The following is a 21,346-nucleotide window of genomic DNA, read 5'->3' as shown; positions in this document are numbered from 1 at the left end:
GGATATTAATTTTGACACCTAAGGACAAGGCTGTCAACTCCTCCTGAAAGGTCCTGTGGGGTCGTCGCTGTCCTGATGTAAGTGGAAGCTGTGGCCATGTTCACCGACAAGTGTCCACATTGTCCTCTGGAGTTCAGGGAGAAGCCTAAATTAAAGCCAGACTGCCTCCATCATCCATCAGGTCTCCAGCATAGACAGAAAGCCTGATGCAATGGTGAGCATCATCATTAAAATATATATATATATGGAAGAGTTTGGAAAGTTTTAGACATGATCAGCAGATCAAAAGGACTATATAGAGTCACATGCCTTCGGATCCCCACCCGCATGTGCGCTGCTGCTACCCAGCGCAGCGCTGATTGAACATTGTCTTGCACCTTTCATCAGCTGAATGGATGATAAAAGCTTTAGCATTCACATAAGTGTATCCAATAGGCATTTAGTTGAAAAGGACTGATTACCCCCCCAACCCCCCCGCTCCGATTTGAAACATCCTCACCGAGGCTGGTTATGATGTGACCTCATGTTGGTCATATATATTTCATCAGCGTGGGTGGAAAACTGCCATCACGGAGATTGTGATTTTTCCTTCAGTGGTCCCTGAAATTGGTTCATAAATGCAAAGTACTTCAATCTTTTGTTCTGTGGCTAATATCCTGAGTTTCTTCTCAGGGCTCATCATCTTAGCCTGCTCTGTCTCTTTGTTACAGATGGTGACTGAAATGGAAATTGCGACCTAGATTTGAATCTTAAGGGTCTGTTCCAGCTTCTTGGTAGAGTCTGTGAACAGTCAGTCCTGGGATATAATCAACCCTGCCCGGCCACACAGAAGGGACTGTGACCTTATTAGCATCATTCCCTCTCAGCAGTGGAAGCACTAGTATGATGAACAGACAAACCGACACTGACCTGAAGAGTTTAGGTGTACTGGGGAGCCGGTTCCTGAAGGGTTCACCAGGAGGGTCTAGGCCCGGTCCTCAGGGACCCCGATCGAGCCGGGATTTCTGTCCTGACGAGTACAAAACGCAATGTTGGATGCCTGGTGAAGCAGGTCTGCCCGGTAAGAGAGAAATCCCGACTGGAATCGGGCCGTTGAGGAAGGGTCTGGACACCCAGTCAGGATAACATATCTGAACCAGGTCACATTTTCACTAGCTTTTCCACTGTAGTATTGTGAAGGCACGCACACAAACAAGGATGTGTCTGCCTGTCTCAGTAATCCGTACCCAACACCCAACATCAGAGCAGATACTGTTCCGAGCAAAAACAGGATTTTGTTGGCAGTGCATCTTTGCAGCTTGTTATACAAACCATATCGGTTTTTTTTTAAAGAGCACAGTAGTGAAACCTGAGGGATGGCAGCAATTTAGCCTCAAAATTATAACCACTCCCCTCTCAGACAGGTTCAACCTAACAACCTGACTAAGTTTCATAGATCTCTTGTCTCTACCTGAAAGGAAATGTTCTAAATCCTGACCCGGAAGTCAAGCAGCAAGTAAAAGGGAAATAAATCCTTAACGGAAGCCGACTGGAGTTCTTCAGTGGACGGATAAAGAGAACCCACTTCAGTTGCCTTGCTAACAAATTATAGCCAAGCTACTGCTGTAGCCGCCTGACTGACCTTTGTCTGCCATCAATACTCTGGTACTGAGGTCACATGACCACAGGTACCAGCTGATTGTAGTAGAACTTCCACGCAAGCTGAATTTTTTGGCATATTTGATAGACTTCAAAGGGTGATCACCTATTTGGAGTGTTCCTTGAACATTTCAGGCAGCATAAACTGACTGGTTGGTCATAACAATATCAACCAAGATAAAAGAACCACCTCTGAATGCCTTCCACTGATATGTTTGCTGCTCTGTCTGCGTGAATGTGCCCTTTCTGTTGTCTGATGTGCTCAACACACCATCCCGCCGCTGTGGCATTTCAAATCTGAACCACGATCTTAAGTTGCTTAAGCCGTTTCTGCAACGACCTACATCCTGATTTCACATCTCCATGAAGCCTCTGCAAATGTCGCCACGGCAAAGGTGGTGGCGTTGACAAGACTGTTCATCCAGAAATCTGATCGCCGTCCGGATTTCTCTGCACCGCTGTTACCCACTTCCCAAACTTCAGTGGCGACTATGCAACCTTTGTCATTATTGTTTCGAATGAAAATAGTTTCAGCTATTTCTTCATCTCTGTATTGTCTCTGTAAAATGGAACCCAGACAAGCCAGACCTTTGATGTATCTGCCTGCGAGGTTCTGGCCTTAATGAAACCATATTGCACTGTCTCAGCACCATATATCGAGGGTGACAGAACACAATGCTAATTCTCACTCTTGCCGGCTTCCACTGGTTTCCAGAGCTGCTGGTGCTTCTTGCTTCCCACAGGAGTTGCAGGCACTTGCTCACAAAGCCAAACAGCTTTCAGGCCCATCAATTATTTAGTGCCTGATGCCTTCAGGAAACTTCTGAAAAATTATGATGATGGCTGCAATCAGGAGAGAGGAAATGTAAATTTATAAGCCCTGGATTTTAGTTTTTAATAATAGTTTTAATATATCTTTATCAGCAGTTAGGAGCAGAGCCGATAAAAGGCTGCCACTGTGTTTTTGCTGAACGCCGTATTTAAAATGGCACAATAAGACAATCAGGAAGAAGCACTTTGATAGTTGGAGAAAGGATTTCAAAGGATCGCAAAGTCACTGTAGGTCGTCCGTGTGTGGTGCTGAAATTTCCCTCATCATTTTTTCTTTCTCTTGTCTGAATATTTTAAGGCTCCTGTTTAGTTCATCAGGGGGCAAAACAACCACCCTATTTAAAACTTAAACAAACAAAAGAGAACATGTGCTGTTGCTGATTGGGCTGAAACACTTTGTGTTGCGTTTTATTGTGTTACTGAGGTAAAACAGAAGAATGTGCACTGCAACACAAAGGAATGAGCGCCCGCTCTGAAGACAACGTGAGGGTCAGTGGCCACATAGATGCAGAAGCGCGGTGATAATCAGGTTTTTTAGTGGGTCGTCTGCAGGGAAGAGGGGGTAATATGGGCAGGCATGTGTCTAATTCCACTGTGGTGACTTCTGCTGACCTCGGCACACTCTAGATTTCATCCCACTTGCATCTCATTCGACCTCATCTCTGTGTTCTCCTCATCCCCCTTCACCACCCAAACACCGTTTCAGGAGGATTCAGTTTGTCTATGACTACGAAGCAAATCCATTAAAAAAAGAAGACGATGCAAACATTTTGCTTTAATATGTTCCCATAAGGCTGTGATTAAAAACATACAGAGAACAATATGTTTTGTAGAGGTTACAGCTCATAATAAGCAGAAATGCAATAATTATCTGTTAAAAATTCATGTGGCTCTTTGACTTTTCCATCCGCGTTCCCACAGGCTCATATCTTTTCAGGGTAAACACACCAGAAACCTCATTATTTCAAAATCCTCCTAGCAAAATGATGCAAAAATGACAGGTAGGAGGGTTTGGTTTGTTTGAATACGAATTACTGTTTTTTTTTCCCTCTGCACTTGTCAGATATGTGGACATTAATTGTAAAGCATAAAGTGTGTGTCGCTCTAAGATGCAATTTCAAGCATGCTAATCTTTACAAGAGAAAGTTTCAGATATCAATAAGCTGAAATTAAATGTGCAAGTGGCTGGTGCTCATACCAACTCACTCATGCTGTTGTGCGAAGACAAAGTACACTTAGTTTGACTGGGAACAGAGCTGGGTATTTCCCCCTGTCTGCACACGCCTACCTGCACCTACACGGCCTCCCTGTGACTCTCAGAATCGTTTTGTCAACCTTAATGGATATAAACTTCAGAAGCTGCAAACGGATGTGGACAAGCCATTAAACGTGAAACAGCCCATGTGCCGGTAAATTAAAGCTCCAATATCGTCGTGGAAAAAGAGACGGAGAGATGGATGGACGGATGTTTTGGGAACACATTATATAACGTCCAGGCTATGCACTGTACGTTTTATTCTTCCAGGGAATGTGCTTACTCCGTGACAGAGTGGATGACACAGGCTTCCTGACATTCCAAATGTTTCAGATGCGTCTGTTCCGTGCAATGACACAAGTGTGTCCTTACAGAACTCTTTTGCTGTGTTGCAGAGTGAATGTGTGCAGAGCCGCCTCAGCTGTCCTGGCCAGAAGCAGACATGCTCCCTGCATCCCTTTCCTGTGCGGTAAGTTAATCCTTCTGTCTCTATTAGCATAAATACATTTCCCCCTCAGGCAGGGAGAGCAGGGCTTTATGTATGATTTGTTACATGTTTTGCACCATATTTTTGCTATTACCCCGGTCATTTACTGTCAGATATTTATCTCCACAGCATTTTGCATAACATAAAACAGAGTCAATAGAGCCTATTTTTAAATCACTTATATTTTGTTGTTTTTCGATACCTATTTGGATGAGAGGTAATTTGCTTTCTGTGGGAACTGTGACGTGGTTAAACGATTGTCTGGCATCCACACATGGTTTCATATTCCCTTTTGAAGATGATAATTATGCAAACTCACCTGCAGGTGCAATGAATTGGTGGGTTGGCTTTATAAAGTAGGCCATCTGTACACAGTGTTCTTTTCACATCCAGAGGAACTGGCTGCCGTCTTTAACGCACTAGACTGTATACTGCCTGAATGTTCTAACTTAATTCCCCCATTTGTTTAAGGCCACACAAGAAAATGTACACAGATAGAGGCAGCTGTTTCTCAGTTGGTCCTCATAAACGCCAGGAACGTGGAAAATGTGCTCTTTGAACCACTGAATGCAATGGAGACGCAAAGTGTTGCTCTTGATATTGTTTCTGTGGTTGCTCTGATCACATGCGAACAACTTCAGAAAGGAATCCATCGAGTCCGTCCCTTCCACCTTTGCATATGTTCTCTGCAGTGTTTAATTAAAACGTACATGTCCCCTGAGAGGGACCTTTTGTGTTCTCGACAATCAAAACAGAAGTGTGATGTGAGGAGCTTGTTATGGCCTTGTAGTTTTGAAGGAATACACCTTGAATATATATGAACCTGACATCAAAGCAGACATTTGAAGTCTAGAGGCGTTATTTATTTGATTTCATTTTTATTGGTAATCCTCTTACATGGATTCAGCATGTTGATACTGAACCTCGTTATGCTGAGAGAACAGTCATTTCTTAAATGGCTCTGAAAACACTGTAAGTTACGTAAATTAACCCGAGCGTTCTCATTTTGAAAGCCAACATCAGCCTCTTTTCCTTTAATGAAATAGTAAATCAAAAGCTAATTAAAATAAGCCAGTAAAACCAGCGCCAAACTGACACTTTTTGATTAAGGTCAATACCGTCCTTACATTCACTTTGTTGATCTTTCGGATCGGATCACAAATTCCCATAAAACAGGCTGATGGATTCCTGATGATTTTCAAAGCTATGTGATACCTTTTCTAACACAAACGCCATGGCGATGTAGGACTGTCCCAGTCTGTGGATGACATTTCCTACCACATTCCGTTGCCCTCGATGTTCTGTGCGCTCGGAAGTCCGGAAGGTTGATTTTTCTTTGAGGTGGCTTTAATGAAGCCCAGGGTGCACGCGCAATGCCAGCTGCAAGTTGATTCATCAGAAAGAAAAGGTCTGCACAACAGTGAAGGCAGCGCCGGAATAAGATGCCCTGCAAGACCCTGTGATTTCACTTCATTTGAAATGTCCGTAATGAGATCAGATATAACTGGTAGAGTTTTTAAAGATGTTATAAATGCGCAGCATCTTGCTTCCTGATCTAATCCTGAGTGTTCTCCGTTAGAGGGTACTACCACCAGGAGTCTGGTAGTAGCTGCGGATCAGACTGATCGAGGTCAGAAAGTCTTTAAGAGAACTGACAGCTGCACCACAGGATGACATGGAGGAAAGGTGTGAAGACAGTACAGCTCATAGGTCGCAGGAAATGACGCTTGGACAAAACGTTTCCCTGTAAAGGGCGCAAGGCAGGTTATTATTGATCTGCCAGGGTCACACGGATGCTTACACAGTACCCCCTTTCAATGCCTCATCCTCCAATGCCATCTCCTTCCTGTTGTGTTAGAGGATAATTTATGGAAGGAGATTAATGCATCACCCCAAAGTAGAGTAGAAACAGCAGAGCCCATGTGATGATGATGAGGACGTGGTGGCGGTGAGCGTCATCAACGCAGCAGAAAATGCAGTATTGTTGCAATGTTTACAGTGAGCCACTGAGAGGCCAATGAGCAGAATTTCTGTCATTGCTGTATCACTTATCAGAGAAAATCCAAATATATCGGTTCATCAGGGAGACAGAGCAACTCACACCGCATCGATTTTTTTGTTAAAAGTAAAAATTGATAGTTAGCAAGTCATTGTTGTCACTAATGTGATGCTTTTCATTCTGGCTGCTTCAGTCCTGCTTCCTACATCGTTCTAACAACATATAATTTTTTTCTTCTGATCTCACTACAAGTGTGCTTTTTTTCCTCGGTGACAGTCCAATAAAGGGGCTTTGACAGCGAGGACAAGGAGCGTCTGACATTTGACTGACACTGTTCAGTGTTCCCGGAAGAAGACAGGAATTTGTATGTTGGGCGTTACTACAAAGAAGAAGGATTGTGTTGGAGCTGTATTCGAGTTTGAGCTGTTCAAGGCTGTTGGAAGGTGCAACCGTATGGTGGGAACACTGATATATTGCATCCTCACGCATATGCAGAGTGCCATCGCTGAACTAATTTCGAGTGAGAAAACTCCAACAGGCTCCACAATAATCGACCCACCGTGTGGAGTCTTTTCTATAGGATTGCAGATTCAGTGTATTCGTGAAATTGCCTTGTCTATACAACAAAAAGCTTACTCTAATTAACAAGATCCTATCTTATCTCGCCACTATGTAGCCTTTCCATTCATTAGATTTCCTTTCCATTGTGTCCTTGAGCCACACGACGGCTGTGACGTCCAGCCTTTCAGCCCCCAACATTCAACATATACCTGTTCTGTCACTAAAAAATTCTTATATTTATCCAATAATTACTACAAATATATAAAAAAGAAACGTATCCATTCACTACATGTATGCATGGATCACGGCAACTCTAAGTCGTTCCATTTAGCAAGTTTGGTTCATCCGACTCGCACGTCTGCCCCCTCTGCTGCCTTTGGCTCGACATCCTGTGCGGTTTGATGTTTTAACAAGAGTGGAAACAGTTCACTCAATGAACTCTACACTATCGAGCAGAGACTCCTTAAGTAAGATGTAAGGGCATCTCAGTCAACCGTCTAACTTCTCCGTCTCTGAAGCCATCGCTCTGTGTCTCATTTCCCCCAGTATTGATGTAGTTAAATGAGCTTCCCTGATGCCTGAAGGGAGTGGATCCCATATAGATTACTACTGAGAATCTTGGGACACAGTTGAGTGGCACACCTCGACAGTTTTAGGTTGCACTTTGTAAAAGTTGTAGAAGTGGGCGGCACCGTGCGAGACAGACCACTTTTTTTTTTCCCCCATCAGCACTTTTTGAATTTTCATAGTTTGGTAGTAAAAAAGGAAGAGCGGCGGATGGGTGTGGGTTCACCACAGAGAAGAGGTAAAAAATGGGAACAATAGAAGAATCAATAATGTTATCTGCAAGATGGCCACGCTGTGAAGTGAAATGGATAGAGAGCGCCTGGATGAAATGGACTGGAGACTCACTACAACCTGAAAGAAACTGTGTGGTCCTGCCTTAAATGCTGTGGACCTCTCCTAAATCACTTCCCCCACCCACCCCATTATATTTATTAACAGAACCTGCCGTCTTTAGTGAGTCAAAAGTGTCTTTGCGGCTTGTGGTGTGTGCTACTGTATATTGAACCACCCTGCTTCAAGAGAAGCCCCCAGCAGATAAATCTAATGCTTTGGATATGCCAGCGCAAAGTCAAACAGCTCACACTGATAAAAATGTGTCTGTGTGTGTGTGTGTGTGTGTGTTTTGTTAGGCCCAAACAAATCCCAACCAAAGGTGATTCTAGAGTCTCCAGAGTCAAATTCAGATCTAAACGCCCGACCCCGACCACCAGCCGATGACATTCCACACCAGCAGGGGGCAGCGATTTGCGCACGTCGCCCATGAAGAAAGATCGATCTCCTAAAATCCCCTGAACACGATGTCATAAAGCTCTCCTGCAGCACTGAACCTGCCTGCTGAATTGGTGAAGACAGTCAAAACGGACAATCATTAAGTTGACTGTTACTTCATCACAAGTTGGATCTGAGATAATACATATGCTGTCATTTTCCATCCATGTAATTAAATCTTTTTGACCGACTTATTCTTAGTAGTAATTTTACATGAATACTTTAAGTTAACTAGAAAAAAAAAGATGGAGTAACAGTTTGACCTGGTCTGCAACTCCTACTAAATTCAATTAAAACCACCTAAATTCATCAGCGGCAGTCAGACAGAAGCCCAATCTTAAGGAAACATAATGGTCTTGCCAGCAGGATAAGGAGCAGGAGTGATTACAGAAGAGACTTAAGAAGTGCTCAGCTATAGAAGCTGGAGGAGTGTTGCGGAGTGTAGGCAGCTGCTGCAGTAATTACCAAAGCTTCTTGTGGTTAAGGGGGCTCTGACCACCGGCGTTCCGCGCTTAAAAGAATGATAAAAACTCCTCTTTTTAAAAAAATCGGACTATGATTAACATCAGCAATTATCTGCAGAATTTACCCCCCTTTTCTATCACATTTTTTTAAATAAAATGAGAAATTAATCACATATAAAGTATGGCTGAACTGAAGCCCCTTGAAATATATTCTCGCTGTACAGTGAATAACAGTGACTATTCTGTGGCTTTTTAGCTATTTATTCTGCCTCGTTACCTTTTTATCTGTTTTTGAGATGCAAAAATTCACTATAAAATATTTTGGGATGATTCATCCGTGCTGCAGCTGTGATGGAGAAAAAATGGGTGATAATTTATGTGTTTTCCACGTGCCCAACCTGACATTTGTGGAGGTCTAAAAATCAGCTCTGGGCGGCATTTTGTCTGTCATTTAAGGTTGAGCTAATGAACTTACCCCTCAACACCCAGAGAATTTGTTGATTTTTACCTACATGGAATGTTTGAAAGGTGGCAGAGGGATGTAAAATACACATTAATGAGCGTATCATGCAGCCACCAGCTAATTAAAATGACACATTTGGGGCCTCATTTGGTGATGGAGTCAGCAGTAATGGCCTCCCAGCAATTTGAGTGTCCATGTTATTCTGAATTACATTAGGCCAGTCCCTGTGGAAAATCTTCCTGGAGCCGCATCAGAAACTGGAAGCCAAAAAAATACCTTGTTGCTTTTTGCAGTTTTTCGCAGAGGGAACTAAGATAGTGGCCGTTGTCGTGGCGAGGCCAGAAGCCTTTTATCTGCTCCTGTGTGGCCTCACCTGAAACATTTCAGACCAAGCCCGCATCTTTGAAGCTACACGGTGACAGTGGCGGCATCGTTAGTTGGCCTTCTGTTGTACATCTCCGCTTGTGAAGACCTCTACCTCCACTTTCGCAACGGAAAGCGTCACCATCCCACAATAAGTTTTGAAACGACCGACTTGTTTTAAGGTGACTGGGTTTGTTTCTCCCCAGACATTTTTAAAATTCAATTTCCTCAAGCAAATCAAATTTAAAAAACCCCAAAACATCACAATACCATGATGATTGAACACCGCAGAGTCCCGCCTCCGAACCGCGTAGACGTTTACACCTCTTCTTACATGGAATGGACGGGCAAATCAATTCATCTTGTTGCATTTTAGACACGTAATCCCACTCAAGGTGTGTTTGCCGCACTCAGAGTTTAATGCATTTATCATTTTGAAAGGCGCTGCGGGATTTGTATAATTTTGAAAACACACTTGCTGGAGCCACCTAGAAAGTTTATGCATTATAAATGCATCTGGAGGTGCAGGAACACTGAAGAATGCAGCTCCTTGAATCGATGTAACTGAATCTCCCACTCCATTAAAATCCTGCTCTCTTAATGCCCTTCCCCAGACCCCAAACACTGTTCAGTTCGCTGATGCTACCGGTTCATCTTAGAATGAATCCCCATTTCCTGATGGTACATCAGCCCCTCGTCAAGACAAGTAACAAGATTAAACAACTAAGCAGCCTTCTTTCTGAATGAGTATTAAAGTACTGGTCCCAATAGGTCCTCTACTCCATAGCAATATCAATAGTCTTTGCAGCATGTACACTGGAGGGTGCACGTGTCTGATTTTTTTACATCTTCAATAAGTCGTCGTTAGAATCTGGGAAATTTCACCGCTGCAGCCCCGATGCGGTCAATAACCATTTCAGTCTCGTTCATTCGGCTGCACCGCGGGCCGTGAAGAGCAACAGGAAGGCTTGGACCTTACTTATCGGCTCATCGCGTGATTCCATCTTCTCGGAACAGGAAGCGTGTGAGGTTGATTCCGATAATGAGATCGACACGGGCCCGGCACATTTGAGGTTCTAGACCCAGCGTTTCCATCCTTTAATGGTCACCGGGTGAATTTATTGATTGCTGAAGAAAGAAGCAAGAGCATTGGAGGCCTTAACCATCCTGATTGGGTCACTGAACGCCACGTTCAATCAGAATGCACTGGGAAGCTAGTGGCCCAGGAGGGTCTTAGCACCGAAATAAGGGTTTTATTTTCGCTCTCTTCTAGATGTTGAAATAAAGGTGAAGGTGATGAGGAGACGACCAGAAACCCTGTGCTAAAGCTAAAAAGCTTCTGAATGTGACAGCAGTAAATGATGGCTGACATCTTCCCACCTTCAGTTTTGTTGCCTTTCACACAATCACAAAGCCGCTCCGGACCATCCACATTCACTGCTTTTTGTCGTTAGCACTGGGCTTTTTTGAATGTACATATCCTTGAACGACTCAATCAGGCATTGTACTTATTATAGGGATAGCAGCGGCTACTCTGTGTTATTAGGAAAACTAGACGCACAGGCTTTCACTCATGCTCCTATTGATCGCAAAGGCCATCATTTACTTTTATCCCAAAGCAAGCCTTTCAGTCCATTACGCTCCGCTCGCGGCTCGGTGGCCATCAGCACTGTCGTCGAACATAACACCTACATCATCATTAGGCCGGGCAGCCAAATCAAAGGACATAGATTATAGGTTCTGTCCATCGCCTTCACAGCACCTTTGAGATGATTTTTGTAAAATTTATATTCTTAGCGAGGCTAAACACAACACCGTGATACAAACTCGTCACACTGTATTTGATTAGCTCGGACCTTGTCCTCAAGTGAGGATTGTTTTTTTAAATGATAGATTTATGAATAAAAGTGCAGTTTTTCAATGTGTGTTACAGTGTTAATATACTGTATCAGTAAATACTTATCAAACATTAATGTTTAGGGCGGAGGAACCGGGGACATATGTGAGTAAGAGTGAAATTATTAAACGTGTCAGTGCTCAGTATATTTAATATATTTAAGGTAGAGACTTGTCACACTTGGCGGTAGCCTCTGAGCCAAGGTAGCCAATGAGAGCGAGCAGGTCGGGGAGCAGCAGTCGGACGCTACGTATTGGCTACGTATCGCTCCCTCCACGGCCAGCTGATGGCCACAGTCTTCCTTGGCGTCCACCTTCTTCTGAAATCATGCTAAATTGCATGTGTTTATGTGAGATCGTGTATCTCCGAGCTGCAGACGCGTGGTTCTGCGATCTGGTTGAAGAGTCGCGAGTTCTCTCCGAGGCTCAGAACGTTAAATCCAGTTTGAACTGCTCCATCTGTGGTCTCTCTCAAATGGCTTTTACCATTTGTGGGTTGCCAGTCTAACTTTGTTTAAAGACTATTCCCCGCACTCCGGATGATGACATTTTGACTAGAATTGCAGCGCGCGACTTCACTTAATGTACCGTCTAAGACTTTCAGTGGTTTCCTGCACCAATTATTTTCCTCCTCCAGCCAGGATGATAGATTCAAAAGGGCTTAGAGTCCTTCGTTGTCTCAATCAATTGAGTCTTGCTGTAGAGCACCTCTGCTGAAATGGCAGCTGAGAGCCTGAAGAGCAAAGCACTGACACATCAGGAAATAAATGAGGCTCCTCATCCAGATAGACTCAACTCCCATGTTTCATTCAGCAGCCTGAAAACATGCAGACACACAGTCACTCCAGGAAAGGTCAAGCTCACCAGATTGCAGTTTCTCACCGCTAATAATTACAACCTTTTGTCAAAATACACCAGTGACGACAAAAAGGTTAAAGGTTTTTCTGCATTAATAAGAAATCCCTTAGTCCCTTCCCAAAACACAACCATGCACATATTTATTTTCTTTCTTGACAGATGCCCAAGAGGTTTAATGTACGTGCAGTGTGAGGCGATCCTTCAAATACTCTGGTGACTAATGAGCTGGGCTGGAAACAGACGGCCCGACGCTGCTGCCGATGTTTATGGCTGCTCACCAATATGCATCCAATTCATTGTCAATGGAAAATGGCCCAAAAGGGAGATGCTGAGTGCGGCTAAACTGTATTCACATGTCCTGTGCTGATGCTGAGTGTCGTCCTCATCAGCTCATCAGCAGGGTTCGCGGGTGGGGGAGGGGGCACAGATGTCTGGTTTCTTCATGTGTAATATGACAGAGAACATCTCTTTTACCTAAACAACATGTTTGAAACAAGAATCAGAATTAGATGTAAATTAAGAATGAGACATGAAGGAGGCAGGAATGACATTTGTAAAACAACATCTTTGTTCTTCATGATGCACGGCCCTCCAGCTTCTTCTTCGCTAATAACGGCCGTTTCCTTTTTTATCAAGCTGGAATTTAAAGTGATATAATTTTAGTCCATGTTATTTAACATTCTCCGGGGTGTTATCATACAGTTCATTTCCATCAGTAGATGATATAAATCCTGTTAACAGCTCCTCAGAGCCACACCTGAGCCTTTTTCTTTTGCCCAAATGTGGACGCCAAACATTGCTTCTTTGGTATTTTGAGTGTGATGCTCAAAGAAAACAAAAAGTTCTTTTTTGAAGAGAAAGGAACCACAAAAAGAGCAAGTCTAGTGAACAATACAGGAATTGATAAAAAGCAATTGCCTTTGAAATAATAGGCCAGTCTTTGGTGGCAAGAACACAACAAAGAAATCGACTGGATCCAAATAAAATCTTCTATTTGTATCACCAGCTATGTGTTATTATAAAATATATTATTAAACACGGTCTTTTATTAATTCTTTAACTAATAATTCTTCATCTATGACTTATCTGTTTATATTGGCAGATTTGAAATGACCCAACAGTACCTCTTTATATAGAGGCAATGCAGTATTTTCTGATTTCCAGCTTTATTTTAGAAATCACAATCTCATTGTTCAGAAACCAGCATCATCACAGCCCACAAAGAAAGAAGGTCTTTGTCGATTTCTTCAGCCTGGTCGGATTTAATGTTGGTGACATTCAAGGACCTTAGCACGACCCCAATGTCATCAAACAGAGGGTGATAATTGGACTGCAGATACTAGGTCGATGCTAACAGTAGTGTGGCGAAACTATAGCATTTTAGGAACTAAAGGAACCACTCTCTCCATCCTGACGTTGTGACCTCATTGACATACAGGGCGGCCAGTGTGAGATCTTCTCTCTGGTACCAGGTCAGCGGTAACCATGCATTGTGTCAAAGGTGCTAGCAATGGCACAACTACGGCAAGTGAATCGAACTAGCTAGCTTGTCAATTAAATCTAATGAGGATGGGATATTGGAGAACTGGATTAACTAAGAACAAAAAAAACTGCCATAAAGGATAGAGGCACTTTTGAAATCTTCACTAGAACTATGACACTGGCTATAGTTGCACGTGTGCAGCACACGCTAAGGTAAATTTTGTATGTTTAGCATTTTTAATATCTTTTTGATGTCTCTGGTCTCTTTAAAAGAAGCTCATAAACAGTGTGGACACTCCTGTTGTATAGGCTTCAGCTTCAGGTGCAGCACATAAAGGTAAATATGTGCAGACGGAACCCATCAGGGTAATTACATGAAAGGGAAAACTACAACAAGATGGGCGAAGGAAAGTAGAAAAGTGGACACTGATTAAAACTACAAAGCAAACAGAGCTCCTCCATCACACCACGAAGTAAACAGAAGAAACAGTTGAGACAGATGGGGAGTGCATACATCCTGGAGATTAGATCTCAGTCAGTGACTTACTGATTCTGGTTTAGTAACAGATTAGACGGATGAGTCAAGGCATTCTTCACCATGTAGGCTAACAAATGGAGGAGCTTTAAGTGCCTTTTTTAGGAGAGGTGATTTTTACCGTCTAACATTTATACCCAGATACAAGACAAATCATAGGTGTGCTTGTGAATTCATCTCAAAAAGTGACAGCAGCAAATGCACTTTAGTTTCAAATGGCAGTCCAAATAGCTGCTCTGAAAACACACCATCTAAAGACGCTGTCATTCATGTGTAAGGACTGTTGTGAAGCCTTTCTGCAGTGTTTCACTCACAAGTTGCTACTGTTGCTATTGAGTTCATTTTTTAACAACCGAGGTTTCATTCTAAATGTGTCCCCTGCACGTCTGTTTCCTCAAACACATCTGGTAATCTGGATAGCTCCATAAATCCTCACACATCTCTGCACTTTAACTACTGTATGTAGACTGGCTGGAGCATTAACAGCACAATGCAGTGGGGTATTTCCATAAGTCGTTTTGTCTGCGCTTCCATGAAATCCTTTTTAATCGTAGACAAACCCTCCTCAATGCTCCTCTGTACACCGTTTTCCACACTCAAACGTCCACCTGCAGAAAGAGTGAAGATGACGGGATTCTGCTTTACGTTTCCAAGCCAGACAAATTGGGCTAAGATAGCGCGGACGTTGGGAATGGAGAAGCTAATCAGTTTAGCAGAACACTTTGGATTATGCAGTCAAAGATGGGGTTGCTGTTCTAAGCACAATGCATGGCAGAGGAGAGTACATCTGCTGTAGGTTTCATTATCTCAGATATCCCCATTGTTCTTTCCCGAAGCTCGTCTTAGCCTTATTTATTAGCTCCTTGTTCGTAACTACAATTTCATTGTGATGGAGGAAATGGACTCTATTTATAGAGCTGGTTTGCCGTTCTTTATTCTTTTTTGGGTTTCAGAGCTTAAGGACGCTTTGCCATGTGGTATACAGGGGCCAACAATCAAACCAACAACCTGCTTACCTCTGCAGCACTTGAGCTCCAGCCTCCCAGTGAGATCAAGCTAGCTGTGCCGCAGCATGTGCTGTCACATTAGAGTCGCGAATCACTTTGACTCGGGTGGATTGCATGACTACAGGCCAGCGGTTTTTAATTACCGCCTTTAACTAAATGTACTGCACAAAGAATTGCATGCCTGCATGTGGTAAACAGCATTAGTGAATAAAAGGGACACTTTTTTGTCATTACACAATAAAATGACTAGAATAATAAAGAACACAACACGCCGCAGCTTTGTCTACACAATAGAATCAAACTGAAGAAAAATTCAAGCAAAGTTGGAAAAGAAAGTTGATAAACTACAGTAATTATAACAGGAGAAATCTCGTATCATCCATTTGGAGCACAAACGTGTTTTTGTTGGTCTCGGTGAAGATTAAGGACAGATTAGAGCTCCATTGTGCAGCGTGCACAAATGTTTTGCGTCATGCACACACATCTCGCATGGCTTCCTGAGGAGAACAGATTAAGAACAAATCATCTGATCTCGCACTGGTGGCGCGTCTGCCGCGAAGACGTAACACAAAACAATCATTTATTTGTTCATTCGCACGTATCGGTGCACGCCGACGTGAATAACGGAGGTGATATTCATCAAAGGTGAGGCAAAAAGTCTCAGGGAGCGAGCGCTGCCACCTTGAGCTGCAGGCAACATCCATGTCGCTGACAAAGACCTTTCACCCCATTTTTAAGTTCTACTTCCTGCCTTAAAACCTGTTTAGAATGTTTCCAAAACCCAAATGACTGAATTTCGCCCAAATAAACAGTAGATGCTATTTTTTTTGAGTTTTTGGACTGCTGACCTTTGAGGTGGGTCGAGGCCTTTGTCTTCCTTGGGCCGTGCAGACCAAGGTCCAGACACTGTGGATGCTGAGTCAGCACTCTGTGCTGCGAGCAATAAACCTTTCCACGGGGAAGTGGCCGTGCAGCACGAGGCCAGAGGCGCACATATTCAACAGCTTTCAGACAGATTTATTTGCCTCCATCCTTTATCCCGTCTTCACCATTTAAAAGGGTTTCAAACTGCCAACAGTCCTGAAATGATCCTGTTTTTATCCCGCTGCTGACATGATCCAGATCCGCTATTTTCTGTAATTCCTTTGACATTTCTGTGACTTTTTAAACCAATGGTCTCGATTCAATATCATTTTCCTCTCTGTGTAAGAAAAACACCAGATTTTGCTATTGTATTTTCTATTTGAAGCGAGGCCGTGAGGATTTGAAGATCTGATTATTGACAAACATCAACAATATTATCTGTATATTAGTTGGGACGTCGCAGCCTCATTTTCCCACTGTCCCACACGGACCTGCAAATTTTCCAAGAATGGAATTGTTGTTTTGGGCCAGACGACGACCCCCCTGCTGACCTGCGTTTGTCTGACCTCTGACCTTGAGTCCCAGTGACAGAAAACATGTAAACACTCATGATGGAGCATCTGAAATCAGGTCAGGATCTTTCATTGACTTTTCTTTGGCCATAGAGGCCACATTTCGATGCACATAGGATGTTTTATAGTGGTCGTGAAGTGGGGAGTAAAGAAATTGAATAAGGACTGAAGAGAGCTGAGCCTTGTTGACAGTGTGCCCTTTTGTTTCTGGCGAGGACAGTTGCTAGATTGAACTGATCTGACGTCAGAGCCCGACCATTTATCTTGGTCAGTCATATCTGATCTGTGGCTGTCAGGAGCAGACAGGCTCCTCAGAGAAATAAACTGCTTGGAGAGTCGGCGAGGGGTCCCCCCCCACCACATAGGACCAGGCGGCCTTTTTTCCTTGCTCTGTACTAGCGAGTTTATTTCAGCAAGTTCATCAGTGAGACAAAAAATAAATAATTAATACAGTAAATTAACAATCATGGAAAATGTGCATTATTAAAATTAATAGGCCCTTTTGTCCTGCTGATAATATTAATCAAGATGTTTCTTTACAATTCTCAATATAATTTCTCAATCATCATTATCCAACAAAGAAAGATTGAATTGACCGATTAAAGGTGAAATAAGCCACATTTATAGCCAGTTAACAATCATACATGCAAAAATCAAATGAAGAAGCTTAAAAAAAGAATGTTCGATCAATGAATCAATCAACCAGTCTTTATTTTCATACCATCTGTTCCAACCAAAATTGTCTTTAGGTGCTTTCCAGAATCCCAGGGCCTGACCCCAAAAAGCAACAGTAGCAAGGAAAAACTCCCCTTTAACAGGAAGAAACCTTGAGCAGGACCCGGCTCATGTAGGGGGACCCTGATGGATGGCTCAGTAGGGAGAGGAGAGGAGGGGAGAGGAGAGGAGAGGAGAGGAGAGGAGAGGAGAGGAGAGAGAGAGGAGAGGAGAGGAGAGGAGAGGAGAGGAGAGGAGAGGAGAGGAGAGGAGATGAGGGGAGAGGGGGGGAGAGGAGAGGAGAGGAGAGAAAGAGGAGAGGAGACAAGAGGAGAGGAGAGAGGAGAGAGGAGAGGAAGAGGAGAGGAGGGGAAGAGGAGAGGAGACAAGAGAGGAGAGGAGAGGAAGAGGAGAGGAAGAGGAGAGTAGAGGAGAGGAAGAGGAGAGAATAGGCAGAGATCATAGAAATACAATAATTATAACAAAGTGCTGGTGTAGGAGTTGAGTGGGTCAGCGGGATCAGAGGTCAGTAGGTCAGCGTACGGGGGGCAGAAGCACTTTGATGCCCTGATGCATTTGGAAATATACCAACTGATCAGTTGAACTGTGTCTGCCGCTACCTGGGCCCTTCCTGAGCCGCAGCTGATAATCCTCAAGGGGTCCTCATTAAGTCTTTGCTCCAATTAAGCTGTGCTCATTTTGCTGCAACACAATTGCTCTGTTCCACAGCGTGCAAATCCTCCAACAGTGGATTATAGGCTGATCAGTGGGTGGGATGAAAATAGCAGCACCGGTGGTTGAGCAGCGAGCGTCAAAGCGCCGCAGCCAACATGCCTCAGAGTGTGCATTAAAGTATTTCAGTTCAAGAAAGAGCTATTAGAAGGCAACTCCTGATAAATTTGTCACAGAACATGCTCCAAGTGGCTGAAATGCTTGTTAGCAAACAGCTGTATTCGTAAAGTAGGGCTGGAATAACTGAAGGAAATGAAATAATGTTAATCTCCACGGTACTAATCCAGGGTTGAGACGTCTGCACGACCGGAACAATAATAGTTTAGCTTTCGCTACATATTTCGACCTTTCAGTAGATTCTCGGCACGCTGTTTGAACATAAATGATGTTGGCAGATGTTCTGAGGGGCGCTGTTGTCAGGAATAACATGCCAATGAAATGATGCGAGTGGGTTTGACCACCAAATCATTTACTTGACAGATTATGCAGCCTCACTTCACTTTCCCCCAGTCAATCTCCCAGTCAATCCAGTTCGGGCCATTTCTCTTGACGCAGGTCTTCGTCAATCTCCTCAGACCACAACGGTTTTAATGACTCCGCATCACAAACAGTAACCAGATCACAAATGTCTTACTGGTTGAATACCAGCCTCAAAGCCCAGAGATTCTGTCCAATCCCCAAAAAAGGCAGCTGGTTTGTGTCTCCCCACCCAAATGCTGGTTTAATGAGCCGTTCTCTGGCAGCCATTTGTGCAGAAAACTGATCAATTTAACCAGGCAGGGATGTGGATGCCGCACATACGTCAGTCAGGAGTGACCTACCTCGCCACAGCGTGCTCCCACGATCATTTCATCCTCGGTCTGACATTTCCTTCAGCGCCTTCTTTTCCTGGTTGGCCGGTCACCTGCGGTGGCTGAGTGGCTTTCAGTCGGGCAGCGGACTCTTCACGTCCACTCTCATTTGTGTTTCTTTGTTTCCTTCCAGACCTTCCAGACCCTTCAGTAAGTGACCTGTAAACAGGCAACTTCATTGCCTCGAAACAGTGCATGGCCATCTGACGTCAGGAAACCCAGCAGGTACGTCAACACAGGACCATAAGAACCTGCAGGTTTGGAAGCTGTTTTGATATTTTAAATATAACCTACTTGGTAATGTGGAAATTATCCCAACATGAATGTAAAGGAAGCCTTGAACATGTGATGTCGTCTTCAAACGAGGACCGACACACCACCAGCAAATTACAGGGGCATCAAGGTGGAGCTGGTCGTCTGAGCTAATCAGCCATGAAACGCTGCTGCCTCTGCCCTGGAAAAGGTTGTGAGTGTGGTGGCGCCTTAACAGCAGTGTTTTGACAGAGTCTGTAGGGGTTCCTGTGTCATACACGGGGCCAGTGGCTCTGCTCCTGCATCACTGTGGCTCAACATCTTTGCATATAATGATGGCACCAAATTTGAGCATTTAAAAGAAAGAAAGCAAAGACAAAATCAAAACACAGTGCTTTTTTTTTCTTCAGATATCCTACCTACGACTGACAGCAGTTTATATATTACTGGTTATTTATTATTAAGTTGCTTTTCCATGTGTGACTACATGAAATTCACCACGTTTTTTTTTTTAAACATTTTAAAAATATAGCAAGCAATTCTGTCAAGTGCTGTCTTAATAACTGAGGTGATGTATTTTCTAGAAAACAGGAAATGCCTGATAGTTTGTTTTCCATTCCTAATTCCTAGAACTTAGTTGCCCTCGCTGGCTCGGGCAGGAGCACTGGAAGCACAGAGGATTCACCTCAGAGCCGTGAAACCTACAGTCTTAATCACCTTTATTATCCTACAGAGTTCATGTCACCAGGACATCTGTTCCAGCATTTAGGTCCCCTGATAGCGAAAGTCCAATTACCCCCTTATAATATATCACTGCAGATTAGGACAGTTTTATGCTCAACCTCCACTTAAACCTAATTTTCAGCATTAAACGTTCATACATCATATCGGGAGGTAGACGGGAGGGGAACTGAAATGGAGACATCAGTTACTGTACAATTAATCTGGTGATACTTGAGTAAATCAGAAGGTCAGTGTTCCTAATCTCTAACCCTCACAGTCAGTCAATAACCTCTTCCATTAATTGCGGAAGGTTAGATCAAGAAGGACAGAGCGTTAAAGCCTGATCCATATGCAGATCACGTCTATGTGTCGGCCCGAGGAAAGGCCGAAAAGAACGACAGCGACAATGAAAGTAATGATTCCTGCTGCTCTGCTTCATCTGCCAGGCTTGTCTTGTTTGAACAGGTACCACCTCAGTCCTTTTGTCAAGGAGAGAAGAAACTATTGAGTCACCGGCCTCCTGTCCCTACCTAAATGCTTAAAGGCATCAAAGTGACATTTTCTTTCAGGGCAGGGATGACACAGACTGATTTAAAGGGTGGCAGACATGTCTAACCAACACGTTCAAATGCCCGGCCTCAAATGCCAAAGCCTGCTGGTTCCTGATCGAGCATGATGCCTGCTTAGAGTTCTGACTATTTGTTTTCCCTGTCACTTTGCCAATAAAAGCAGCCAGGCAAGATGTGGCAAGGGAAAGCAGGACCGGTTGGATATTAACATGATCACATCAGGCAGGAGACGGTGCCGAACGACATGTAGAAGAGAACGTGTCTCTCTGAAGTCCCCTGCTGCCGACAGGCAAAACACAATTAGACTTTAGATTGTTTTTTTTCCCCTCTCTCCGCTATCCTTCGGCCCATCTGATTTCTGCTCTTGCCAGGCTATTCTCTTTCATCTCCTTCTTCCCCCTGTATTGTCATAACGTGGCAGACCATGAGTGCTCTCACATATCACTGGTACAGATTATCAGTGAAGTGGTGCTGCTTCAAATTGGGTCCCTTAATTTAGTCTCTCTACATTTATTCTGTGAATTACACTTTGGGGGGGAAAAGGCTGTGGAGAGGACAGATAAACATACTTTAGGTAGGAAAGAATTACAGAACCGAAGGAAGGAAGAATATTGTTGCATCTGGGTGTACCGCAGTCTTTTTTTCTCAAATATAAAGGTAAAACCATGTTTTTCTATTTCAACACAATTACAAATCACATGATGAAGTCATGATTATGATGATGCTGTGGATTTATACAATATTGCATTTTAAATCTGTGAACGGGGACTTTAATGGTTGGGCACTCGATGTGGCTGTGTTGTTCAGCCACATCGCTGTGATTTCACATCCAGAGTCACAACTTAAACGGAGACGCGAGGCGAAAGCTGAAGCAGGTGATGTGACACTGCAGCCT

General features: G+C 43.6%; 1 protein-coding gene across 10 annotated transcripts in view; it reads left to right on the top strand.

Annotated features, from left to right (window-relative positions):
* lingo2 (leucine rich repeat and Ig domain containing 2) overlaps positions 1–21,346 on the top strand; it is a 166,946-nt gene that overhangs the window by 52,640 nt on the left and 92,960 nt on the right. For 6 of the 10 annotated variants that reach the window (XR_008952063.1, XM_057043213.1, XM_057043212.1 and 3 more), the window contains 2 exons: positions 4,120–4,193; positions 19,041–19,132. The exons of 1 other annotated variant lie outside the window; for it this stretch is intronic. The gene's annotated coding sequence lies outside the window, so the exon portion shown is untranslated. Of the gene's footprint in view, positions 1–4,119; positions 4,194–19,040; positions 19,165–21,346 lie in introns of all 10 variants that reach the window. 3 more of the 10 variants (XM_057043214.1, XM_057043211.1, XM_057043209.1) reach the window with 2 other exon arrangements.

The sequence above is a fragment of the Takifugu flavidus genome, chromosome 9 (assembly GCF_003711565.1).
Source record: "Takifugu flavidus isolate HTHZ2018 chromosome 9, ASM371156v2, whole genome shotgun sequence".
In the NCBI taxonomy this organism is placed as follows: Eukaryota; Metazoa; Chordata; class Actinopteri; order Tetraodontiformes; family Tetraodontidae; genus Takifugu; species Takifugu flavidus.
Note: the sequence above shows the minus strand (reverse complement) of the source record. Positions and strands in the feature narration are given on the sequence as shown.